This window comes from Poecilia mexicana, unplaced genomic scaffold (assembly GCF_051168715.1).
Source record: "Poecilia mexicana isolate PSO_F unplaced genomic scaffold, ASM5116871v1 scaffold_2, whole genome shotgun sequence".
Lineage (NCBI taxonomy): Eukaryota > Metazoa > Chordata > Actinopteri > Cyprinodontiformes > Poeciliidae > Poecilia > Poecilia mexicana.
This window is the reverse complement of record NW_028263371.1, coordinates 32,609,603-32,620,725: the sequence shown is the minus strand read 5'-3', so window position 1 is coordinate 32,620,725 and position 11,123 is coordinate 32,609,603. Positions and strand designations below refer to the sequence as shown.

The following is an 11,123-nucleotide window of genomic DNA, read 5'->3' as shown; positions in this document are numbered from 1 at the left end:
TTTTAGGGTCAGGAGTAAAACTTGCATTTTGACGCCCACTCATCCTGGTGGTGACTTTGTAGCAGAAGCTGCAGCCTGAGAGCATCCCCGCCACGCCTCACCTGCAGGACACTGTAGCTCCTCTGTTCTCCCCCTCCTCCCTCCATCCTTCCTTCTTCCTCCCCCTCCTCCTTCTTCTCTCCATCTTTCCTCAGCAACAGCCACACCCAGCACCCAGTTCTGCAGCCTGGGAGCTCCTCTGTTCGCAGCTGAAAGGGCCACATTCAGAGCTCTGCAGCACCCAGTCTGCATGCATTGATGCATGCATCTGTTGCACATCTGCTGCCAAGTGATGCTGCGCGAGTTTTAATCAGGATTCCCCTCCTTGCGCGCCTATTGGAGACTTTACGGTAGCTGAATTTGCAAGAGGGCTGGCCCTGCGGGCCCTCAGCGCTCTCATTGTGACTGCAGCTCCACTCACACACATAAGGGTATTAGTGTCAGAGCCGCTCAGCAGCTTAACCCTGCAGGTAAGGCACGAACCGCATTGTTTATGGTTTTTAATGAAAATGAAGACATTTTACTGGCGCAAACCTGCGGCTGTTGGTAGTTGTTCGCTTTTTAGCGCGGCGCTGTCTGGGAGATGGAAAAGTTTGTGAAGCAGCAGTGTGGAGTAATGTTGCTGCATTTGCGTCATGTGCCGCTATGTGGACTCATTATCAGATGTGATTTGTTAGTTCGCATCTCTAAATCTGTTTTCTGACTAACACGGAGCTTGAACTGGTTGTGAATCGGTGCCGCTGCTGCTGCCTCTTTTGTTCTGGTCCACGCCTGCAAGGTGCTGAAAGCCGCTGGCCGGTGTTGGATCTCCCTGCAACATGCAGCGTCCGCTGCACCAAATCAATTCGCTTTCTGTTGGGAAGAGAAGGGAATTTATCAAGGGTAAATGAAAATGTGTTCATGTTTGAGCTCATGATCTAAAAAGGTGCTGCCAGCGGCCATCTGCACTGGCCCTGCCCAGGAATCTTACCTGCAGCAGGCAGGAGGCTGCATTGCTTCAGATGAACAGGCTGAAGGCATCATCCGTCATTCCTTCCGTTTTTAGGATGTATGTGCCTTGACCATTTCTGGTGAAGAACCCAATGAACGGAGGAAAACTCACCCTGAACCCACCGTCGCTATGGAGAAACATTGTGATGGTGGTTTTATGCTGTGTTTTCAGCTATTCTTGCAGTAAAAGCTGGTTCTATATTGCGTTTGGTGCTGAATACACATTTAAAAAAAACAAAAAAAAAACCAAACAAAAAACTTTTATATAAAAATATATAAAGGTTTGAAAACCTTTTAGTAATTTCAGAAATATGAATTTTTAATTCAGCTGGAGTACCATCAAGACATAAATAAAAAGAACCATCTCCAGTGTCGTTTGCGTCAAGCTAACATTAGCATTACAGGACCGCTAGCTGCTACAGAAAATTGTAAAAATTCATTCAAATTAATTTGATACTTACTAGACAATGTCAGAAATGCAAACGTGAAAAAGAAAAATATCTGTGTCTTATCTATGTTTATGTACAGGCTAGCTTTAGCACAGCACAGCTAGCTGTGAGGGGGAGTTAGAAAAAATTCTGTTTCAAACACTGTAAAGATTTCAACTAAAAAGATATTTGCTGTAGCATAATTATTGAGATTACACATAAAAAAGCAACACTGGTGAAACTGAATCTGCTCTTTTTGTTCATATGAAGCTAATTTTAACAGGATAGCATCGCTAGCTGCTACAGACAATTGAAGAGGTGGTAGTTTAGAACCCCCATTTCTGACCAATTATTTTACTTCTTATGTGCTGGTTAGGACCAAAACAGAAATAAAAAGAAAATATAAGACATACGATTTTTGTATTTGTTATTATGTCTCTAGAATAAAACAAAATTTAAGTGGCACCCTTAGGGATGAATAGATAAAGTCTTTATCAGTCATAGTTAAATCTCATCTTAATAGTGTTGATCTCTAAGCTAGCATTAGCACTGTCTGGAACACAGCAAAACACTAAAAGAAGTCCAAAAAAGTTGATATTTAAACTTTTAATGAGAAAAAGCGTAATTTTAAAAAACTGATTTTTTTTTTTCTTAACCTGCTGTTATTCTAGTTTATCTACTAACTAACATTGGCACTGCAGCACAGTAAGCTGCTGGAGGAAGTCCAGGTCAAGGCTAGCTAACTGAGTTAGCATAAAGGAAATGCTTCACTGTGCTAACAATTAGCTTTGTTTAAAGGAAAATTTTAGCTGCTTCATGCAGCACCGGTTCACAGCTTTCCCCTCCAGGACACGATCTAATGCAGATGAATTATTTAGTTTTAATCTGTGGAAAATGTTTTAAGGGAGGGGATTCTAAAATAAAAAAGAAATCAGATATGAGTACAAGCTTTATCGAACAACACTGTATGCAAAATGGGAAAGACATGCATTCATTAATACTAAGACAAGCTGCATGGCAGGAACTGGGAATGAACTCTGTATTCTTGACTACTTTCCCCATGTAACAGAGATTAAATGTTTCTTAACCAAATGGAAGCTGACTAAGGTCATTAGCTCAGCAGGCTAGCTGTGTATCAAGTTTTAGCCACAGCCCTCCTCCCATCACGCCAGATTGAGCTGAGTCTAATCGCTAGTGGGAGTAATTGAAATGACCCTAATCAGCACCAGCAGGTTGAGTCCACCTCCTACCTCCAGGGGTTTCTGTGTGGATGTTATTGGCCCGAACATGTCGATGTGACGCCTCATGTCAGCCGTGGAGAGCTCACATGCAGCGAAACTGAAGTTACTGGAGTTGCTGGTGGGTGGGTTTTGGTGCTGCAGTGTAAGGTCGTGTGTCGGTCTCCTGCTGCTCTGTCTTTCTGAGGCTCTTTGGGCCTCAGGTGCCTAATGGGAGGTGGCAGAACTGTGCTTCAGGAGGTGATTAAGTCCTCACTGAGAGACCATTTTAATCCAATGTGGAGACGTCAGAGGAGCCAAACGGCACCCTGACCTGGATAACCCTCCACCTCTTTCACCTGCTTAAAGGGGATCTAAAGTTCACATTTTGCTCATTTTTATATTTCCGTTTGGGTTTCTACTGCTTCTGGAAAAAAAAAAAAAAAAAATCCAGCTGAGTTTTAGATTTTGGCAGTAACTTCATGTTTTTTTGGTGTCTGGAAAAAATAGCCATTTCCAAAACCTCAGGAATGTAATGTCACATATTGGCAGGCGCTGATTTGTGATGCTGCCCATTACCTAGCAACTCCAGTGAAGCCCAGAGTTTGGGCTTCACTGGAGTTTGGTCAGCTGGTTTTCCTGCTGTGTGTGCTGTACAACGGCTGCTGGAAAAGACAAGTGTTTTGTCGTCGACTTACCATCCAGAAACCACTTGCTGCATTCTTGTCAGTTGTGCAGGAGGCTCCACTTTTGCTCTTCAAAGATGTTCAGACGTATAATTGCTCATCTGTTTGCAGCCATTTTCACGTGCGAGTGTAAACGTTGAGTGGGGGGTTGGAGGGTGGCCAGCAGCAGATTATTTGGATTTAAAGTGTCAGGAGGCCACAAAACGGCTCAAAATAGGCAGAGTTGAGCAGACTGAAATTTCATTATCTAAGAATAATTTTGTGCAAAAAAATGTGATGAACATAATTTACAGCCCTCAGACCTACCCTAACATATTCAGGGATTCATAAAAGGTCATGTTTAAGATCAGCATCTCTAAACATAATCATAAACACATGAATATTGGTAATAAAACCGACTGATATTCAAGGTGAGTCAAACCCTGACTGTGCCATGTCCTTATCTGGCATGAGGCTCCACCCTGTGACCTGCTGGCTTCCAGCACAGCCTCTCTAATCAGTCATCCACACTCTGGCTGCACCATGGCTGACTGGCGGCCACTTTCCCCAAACCAGCCCTGACAGCCGGCGTCACATTTCATTCCTCACGGATGATGACGCTCTCCGACAGGACTCACTTTCTTTCTCAATATTCTCCCAGGCTTTCCCGATCTCGATGGAGTTTTTTTTTTTTTTTTTAAAGCCTTGTTAGGTAATCGGCAAGCTCCTGCAGCTGCTTGTACATGAGACGCTGCAGAACAGAGAGCAAGTCTCCTGAGAGTGGAAGGCCTGAGCTGGCTGGACTCCAGGAAGCGCCAAACGATGGCCGTGCTTCCTCAAAAACTTGCTTTCTTGTTTTGGAGAAAAGCCCTCCTTGTTCACGCTGAGCTATAACAGGAAGTTTATGTGTCTCCGTTGCTGTGAGGTAATTGCGTATCATTCGGTTTTTGCGCACTCTGTGGTTTCACAGCCCTAATTGAAGCAGAGAGCTGCCAGCAACCGGCTGCTGACATCTGATGGTTAATGTGCTGCTGGCGCCTGCAGCTGTACATACACTTTGTCACTTCCCCGACCGCAAACTTCACTGTACTTTTAGATCAGAGGAACATTTTCTGAATGTTTTGTTAATAAAAAAAACCCTTTCAGTCCAATGCTCCTAACTAAAAATCCGTCTGGGCCAGATTAGTCCACTTGTGTGAAGCATGGTGGTGGTAGCGTCATGCTATGGGGGAGATTTTCCTCATGTCGGCGCTAAATACAGGAAAAAAATGTGGAAGAAAACCTGTTGGAGGATGAGAAAGATCTAACTTTATTTAAAAATGAAACCTTTTCCTTCCACTTTGGAGTTATGTAGGACTTTGTTCTTTAAACTCATAAAACCCCAATAAAAACCATTGAATGTATGTGGTTTAATCCTGACATGATGTGGAAAAGTTTCCTACAATGTACTTCATGTACAAGTCAGTTTTGAAGGGACAGTTTATGGCTGAATTTCCATTTTTTGGATCTTAACCAGTAAAAAAAAAAAAAAAATGAAGCTAACTTGGCTCTGTTTCAGCATAAAACCATAACTATGGATGTGCCGTAATAATAATATTCTGTATATAGTTTTAAAATAACCCAAACTGATGTGTTGTAAGAGCCTTTGTTGCTTTCTTGTGCTATTTTTTTCCCCCACAGCCCCATTCTTCATTTTGTTTCCATGTCTTTTCGTGTTTTTCCATGTAGCCTGTGGTTTTGAAGATTCCTCCTGGGAGTCATAACTTTCCTCCCCTCAACATGTCCATCAAACCCTGAGCTATTTTGGGCCTCTTGTGACCAACAGAGAGTGGGAAGAAACCGCGAATGAGCTGGGGCCGTTTCCTGCGTGGGCCGTGGACACTGCGTTAGCCTAGCGCTCAGTTCTCGGCTAAGCTATGTGGGGTTATGGTTTCCAGATGTGAAAGCCAAACAGCTGGGTTGTTTTCCTCCTCATCCTTTGACAAACAGTGGATTGGCAGCTTCTTTGCTCCAACACATAGAGCGGTGTGTCCTGGAGGACTCAATGAGGCTCTTTGTAGCAGTCCAGCTAGCACCAAGTGGCTAGCAGCTTTCCTTGGCGTCTCGGTGTTTGAGGAGAACCGTGGAAATAAATCCCACAGAGATGCGGGGCTAAATTGCTTTTCATGGCTGGAAGCTTTATCGTGTCCTGACTGTGTTAGCGTGCATGGTTGAGTGCATCTGCTGGTCAGGGTCGACTTTTAGGATGAATGGGATTCCCAGAATCATGGGAACGTCGGGCATGGCTCTGAGTGAAACATGGAAACAGATGGAGGTGGATCAGTGTCTAGGATGGCACATGAAGACTTCTTACTGAGAACTCATGTGATACTGAGGCTGTGAGTTAAATATAAAGGATGAAAAATATAGGATTTGGTTTGAAAGTAACCTAAAAACCACTTTCTGACCACAGATAGACCGACCTTCAGCTCATTGGTGTACTAACGCTTTTCTACATGTTTGAGATGCAGAGGTTAATCCTTTACTGTGTTATGTTGAAACACGGCTCCTACAGGTTAATATGACAACACTTTTCCAGAATCTAATTTTCAATGACTTCATGAAGAATATTTCTGTATTCGGATGGAAAATTGACAAAGAAATGGATGACAAAGAAAACCGTCAAACTTGTTTTCGTTTTGGGCACAGGCCAGTTGATTCCAGAATCTGATAAACAAATGGTTAGACCTGTCTCTTCTTAAAATTGTATAATAATTAATAGTTTTTTACATCAATCAATCCCTTCAGGATGTCTTTTTTTGTCTAATTTTAAAAATATTTGCAAGGAATTTTGCAATGTTTGCACTTGTACAATGACAAAATTGGCTTTTTATTACTTGCATATAATCAACAACAGACTAGAACTTTACATCAAGTAGCAGAGGAAGAAGTGTAGACATAAAATATACTGCCACTTGCAGGTGGGAGTTAGCATCACTTAACGTCAATGTTTTTGACCATTTTTCTGAAAAATTTTCAATTGGCTCACAAAAAAAATGATGGGATTTGTTGATTTTATGTGAATTTCCACGAACGTACAGATAAAAACCACTTTGATTTGATTAATAAAATAAGTTAAGCACACAACTGTTATCTTGAAGGTGCTATTTATGCGTATCTCTGGAGTCTAGAGGGCCACATAAACAGCTATGGCTTTAGGCAGTGGGGTAGAGTATAAAGTCTGCTCACATCTTTTTGCATTCTGTCTTAGTCTTCCTCCATACTGATCTCAATCAGGTAAAACCCCTCAGTCGGGTTGTTTTCTTTTTGATCAGCTCTGACTGGTGATCAGCAGGTCTATCATCTCTGTTGACAATTGCCTTAAGAAATGGCTGATCTCTCGATTTTTTTTATTTTTTTATTTATGTTTTTCTGCCCGTTTTCGTATTCTTGTCGGACACCGTTCGCATTTTGTTTTCAGGCGCTTCACTTGTGAAGTATGTGACGGACTAATTAAAAGAGGAGACTGTTGGTCTTGTCCTCCTCTGCTCTGATTTAACAAGCCTCCTCCAGCCTGGATGGACGGGCCATAATGAGTTGTTTGGAAGCAGTGACGGTGCCCACGGCTTTATTGGGGCCATCGAGGGGCCCCCCTCACCATGGGAACGTCTGCCATGGAAACCAGCCCCTGAAAGGAATGACCCCTTCCAGTACCACTGTGTGGATCTCTGTTGCTAGAGACAAGCGTTCTTTTCTTTACAGTTTGACCTGGGAATACACAGAGTAAAACTAAACCTTTGACCTCTTGCAACATCAAATTCCTCTGATTGGTGCTTCTATGCTCGAAATCCTTCAGTGAACAATCTCAGATGTTTGGTTTCTGGCATCAAGATTACGATTAATGCCAAGCAGAAGTGAGAAATATAGTGAATTTTCCACCTCAGATCCCCTCGTTGAACCAGCCAGCATAAATCTGGGTAAGAAAAGGAGCTTCTGGTTTTTATTTTAGAGCACTAGTAGATGTCAAGGGTGTAGAAAGTGTCACTTAACTCCAAAATAAGTTTGATTAGTCAAAGATTTCAAGCTTTAAGATTCAAATTCATTAACTGGGTTTTCATGAATGCATGGCAAAAAAAGAAAAAAGAAAAGTAAATTTTAATTTTTAAATTAAAGTTTACTTTAATTTAAAAATTAAATTTTTACACCTTTAAGAGCGCATTTAGTAGAGTAGCGGTAAACACTCAACACTTGAGAGTTTTTGTGTTTCTGCCATGCCCCTAACCTTCCTGAAAGTTTCCACATGACTCAATGTTTTGCTAGTTTTGCATGTGCATGAATGCGTTTTAATTCGATTACAGTTGGTCATTTTCCCGTGTCAGGCAGGAAAACCATCTAGATCTATTCACGGTTGGCTGAGCTCAAGGCATGGGGGACTGAAAGAAGCAGATTTACCTCGCTGCCGACACCCGCACCGCGTCGCAAGTCCAAACATTTCCGACGTGAAGTTCAAAGCCGAGATGGAGTTCGCCCTGATGTTATCTCAGAGTCTGCCTGTCTGCAGCAGCTCTACATCTGATTGACATCTCAGACTTGTTTACCTGCTGTTCTGGCTGTAAGGTAACATCCGGACTGAAGCAGGGGTGGAATCACCGGAGTGAGGTTCAATCCTCAGCTTCCTCTGGTTTCCAGTTATTGGTTTGAACCTTGAGCTCACCTATACCCACCGCAGGGAAGCGGTGAGGAGCTGAGGACCGCCCATGGATCTGCGGGGCCCTATTCAGATGCTAATCTGATGCCATCTGCTTCTTTAGCTCACAGGACGGTTGATGTTGCAGCACTTCCCTCTGAACATGGATCATTAATGAAAGGATCCACAGAGCGTTCCTCTTCCATCCAGGCCAGAGGGCCCCCATCAGAGCCCCCATCCAGTCCAGAAGGCCCTCAGTAACAGGCCTGTTCTTCTGCTTGACCCCTCCATCACCAGTCAAAGGGCCCTCCACCAGAGGACTAAATCACTGCCAGGGCAGTTTGTCAAGGGTTGCTCCAAACCGCTGACTGATCAAATGAAGCAGATGTGATTTACACAAAACTTCTGACTTGTTGGAGTCTGGCTCCCACTCAAGTGGGAGTGGGAACTCTTCTCAGACTTGTTTTCTGCCTGGCTGCACCTCAGCGAGTGTCTGTGTGGGTTTGGATGACATAACCGAGTAATTTCTGGCAACAACTTCTGGAACACGTTTTGGTGTTTGGTTATAACCACCTGAATGAAGCCAAACTGTGGTTTTCATCAGTCAAAGGAGACTACTACGGGAACTCTGTGGTTTTTATTAGCTAATTTTAGCCAGCAGTGAACCTAATGACACTTTCCAATGTTCTGAAGCTTGTATTGATACTTTTTTATTTTTTTAACCTATGAAACTGCAGTGTCTTCTGTAATCTATTATATAGTTTTCTATCCAAGTGCTGATTAAAAGAAACCAAAAGTTTAAGACAGTCTCAACAGGATTTGGAGCTGTTTTTGTGTTCACAAGGCGATTCTTCAAAAACAAGGATCCATTTTGTTTTAATTCTGCTTATTTGCATCGTCCGCACAAGCAGAAGGATGGAAATCTGGATTTAGTGACTTTAAACAAGGTTATGTTTTACTAGGCGGGTGTTTTAGGCTCTCAGCTACATGCAGACGAACACGGTACATTTTCGTAAACAATTAAGAAAAAATATGCATCCAAAGAAAGCGCTACAGTAGGCATGTCGGTATAAACACTGCCACAGAACAACATCGAATGGTGCCAAGTTATCTTTTCGAACAAGACACACGGGAACATGAAACCAGCGACTTGGAATGTTTCCACTCTGGGATCCGAATTCAGAAACGCCAAATCTGTGTGAACGCACAGCTTGAACGACAAAACACCTTAACAGATGCACATAATCTTTTTCTGTGTGGATGAGGGATTAGACAAAGAAAAGTTAATTAGAAAAAACCATGTTCTGATATAAAAACTGAGCCAATATCTGATGTCCGATATTAATATTGCTGTTACTCCTGATTACCGATTTTTACCGATATTTTCTCTTCCTACCACCAACATTGCTTCTCTGTTTCAGTTAAACAACTCGGCTTTATTTATGGGACGTTAATGCCGATATCGTGCATCCAAAGATGAAACGATACACAAGGATTTAAAATGATGTTCAACTCCTATGAAGTGTTTATGTAAACTAATTAAGCCCACAGATGGAAAGATCTGAAGATTAGGGGTGAAGAACATTTATGATTAAAAAAGACAGAGGGACCGCATGAAAAAATGTTTATTTATTCATAGCCAGATGGTTTTTTTCTGATTGTTCAGTAAAACCAGTTTAGACCTAAATAAAGAGAAAGTGTAAATAACTATGACTGATGTAAGGTTTCTCTGCTTTGATGTCAACGTCTCCCTCTGCTCCGTCAGTACAGAGCTGATATAAACAGGAAAGTCGGTCCTCTCTGATTCCCGCCGCTAACTGGTTTCAGCCCTGTGGTTCTCCAACCAGGAGGATTTTTACCGGCGGTAGCTCAGGGTTCTCCAGCTCGGCTATTTCCCGCACTGGGCGGCATCCCCGTCAACGCACACATAAACCAGAGCTGGAGCTATCCGAGAGTCGCTTTAATCTGCTGCCACATCAGAGTAATGAAAACGCAGGACGCTGGGTCTGGTCGAGCCTGCTCTGCATCATTCTGTCTGCATGTGTTTCTGCTTTGGCGTCTGGCCTGGCTGTGTGAAGCCAAAGCGACAGACATGCAGTCAGTCAGATGGTGTCGGTCTGGAGCAGCGGAGGGAACGCTGACGTGTGCGTCGACGGGGACGCCGCAGCGCAGGAACCACCTGGCTCAGACGGGGTCAGAGCTTTTCTGCCCATGCATAATGAAGGACAGGCTGATGGGACCGGGTCTGATGCCAGCACGATTTCAGGCTAAACTTTATTCGCCAAAGACATGTGAAAAGACTAACATAGCATTTTTTTTAAATCAGCTTTTGAGAAACATTTGGAACAATAAATTTTTTTTTGAGAAACCAAAGTCTTAAAGATGCTCATCGCTGCCAGAGTTTGGAGACAAATTCAGGAGCAAGAAAACCTTCTTGTTTAAATGAGAAGACTCTAATCTTCTATATGAATTCATAGCAGTAAACGAAGAAGCATTGTGTTTTTCCTCTAAAGTGTGTTGTAAATTGACATTAAATAAACTTAAGTGAATTTTTCAAACCTTTTCAGTGTGAGATTATGCCGCTCCTGCAGTCGCCCAGGAAAATATCAACTTATTTTTAGATGTGAAGGTTGCTGGAGTCACATTTTGTCCTGCCTTCTACAAAACCTTGTGAGGTAAAGATGCTTATCTCTAAAGAAACATAGCTGCCTGTCTGCAGATTGATAACAGTCACATGAAAATTCTTGAAAGAGTGCAGACAGATGAGATCAAAAATAGAACCTTGAGAGAGAAAACCCCGGCATTCTTGACTTAAAAGGTATCCAGTGGGCGTGGTAGTATCATGGCATGGGTTAGAATTCAAAAACTATAAACTGAAAGTTTCTGGGGTAGTTCCAGTTACTTCTGCTGACGTAAACAACGTCGGCTTTATTAACAAAAACATAAGTAGCTTTGGTAGTTTCAGTGCTGCGAAACGAAGGAGTTCGTCGTCCACCACTGGACGTTGTGGACGTCGTTGGTGTCTCCAATTTACGAGGGTAGAAAAAACGCAATTTGGTCAGGAAAAAATTTTATTAAAATATTTAACATATTAAAACCTGTGTGGTAAATTTCTCAA

At 42.6% G+C, this 11,123-nt stretch overlaps 1 protein-coding gene across 1 annotated transcript in view; it reads left to right on the top strand.

Moving 5' to 3' along the window:
• Window positions 1-204: 204 nt before the first annotated feature.
• LOC106914874 (uncharacterized) overlaps window positions 205-11,123 on the top strand; it is a 53,396-nt gene continuing 42,477 nt past the window's right edge. The window contains exon 1 of the mRNA XM_014982010.2: window positions 205-509. The gene's annotated coding sequence lies outside the window, so the exon portion shown is untranslated. The remainder of the gene's footprint in view (window positions 510-11,123) is intronic.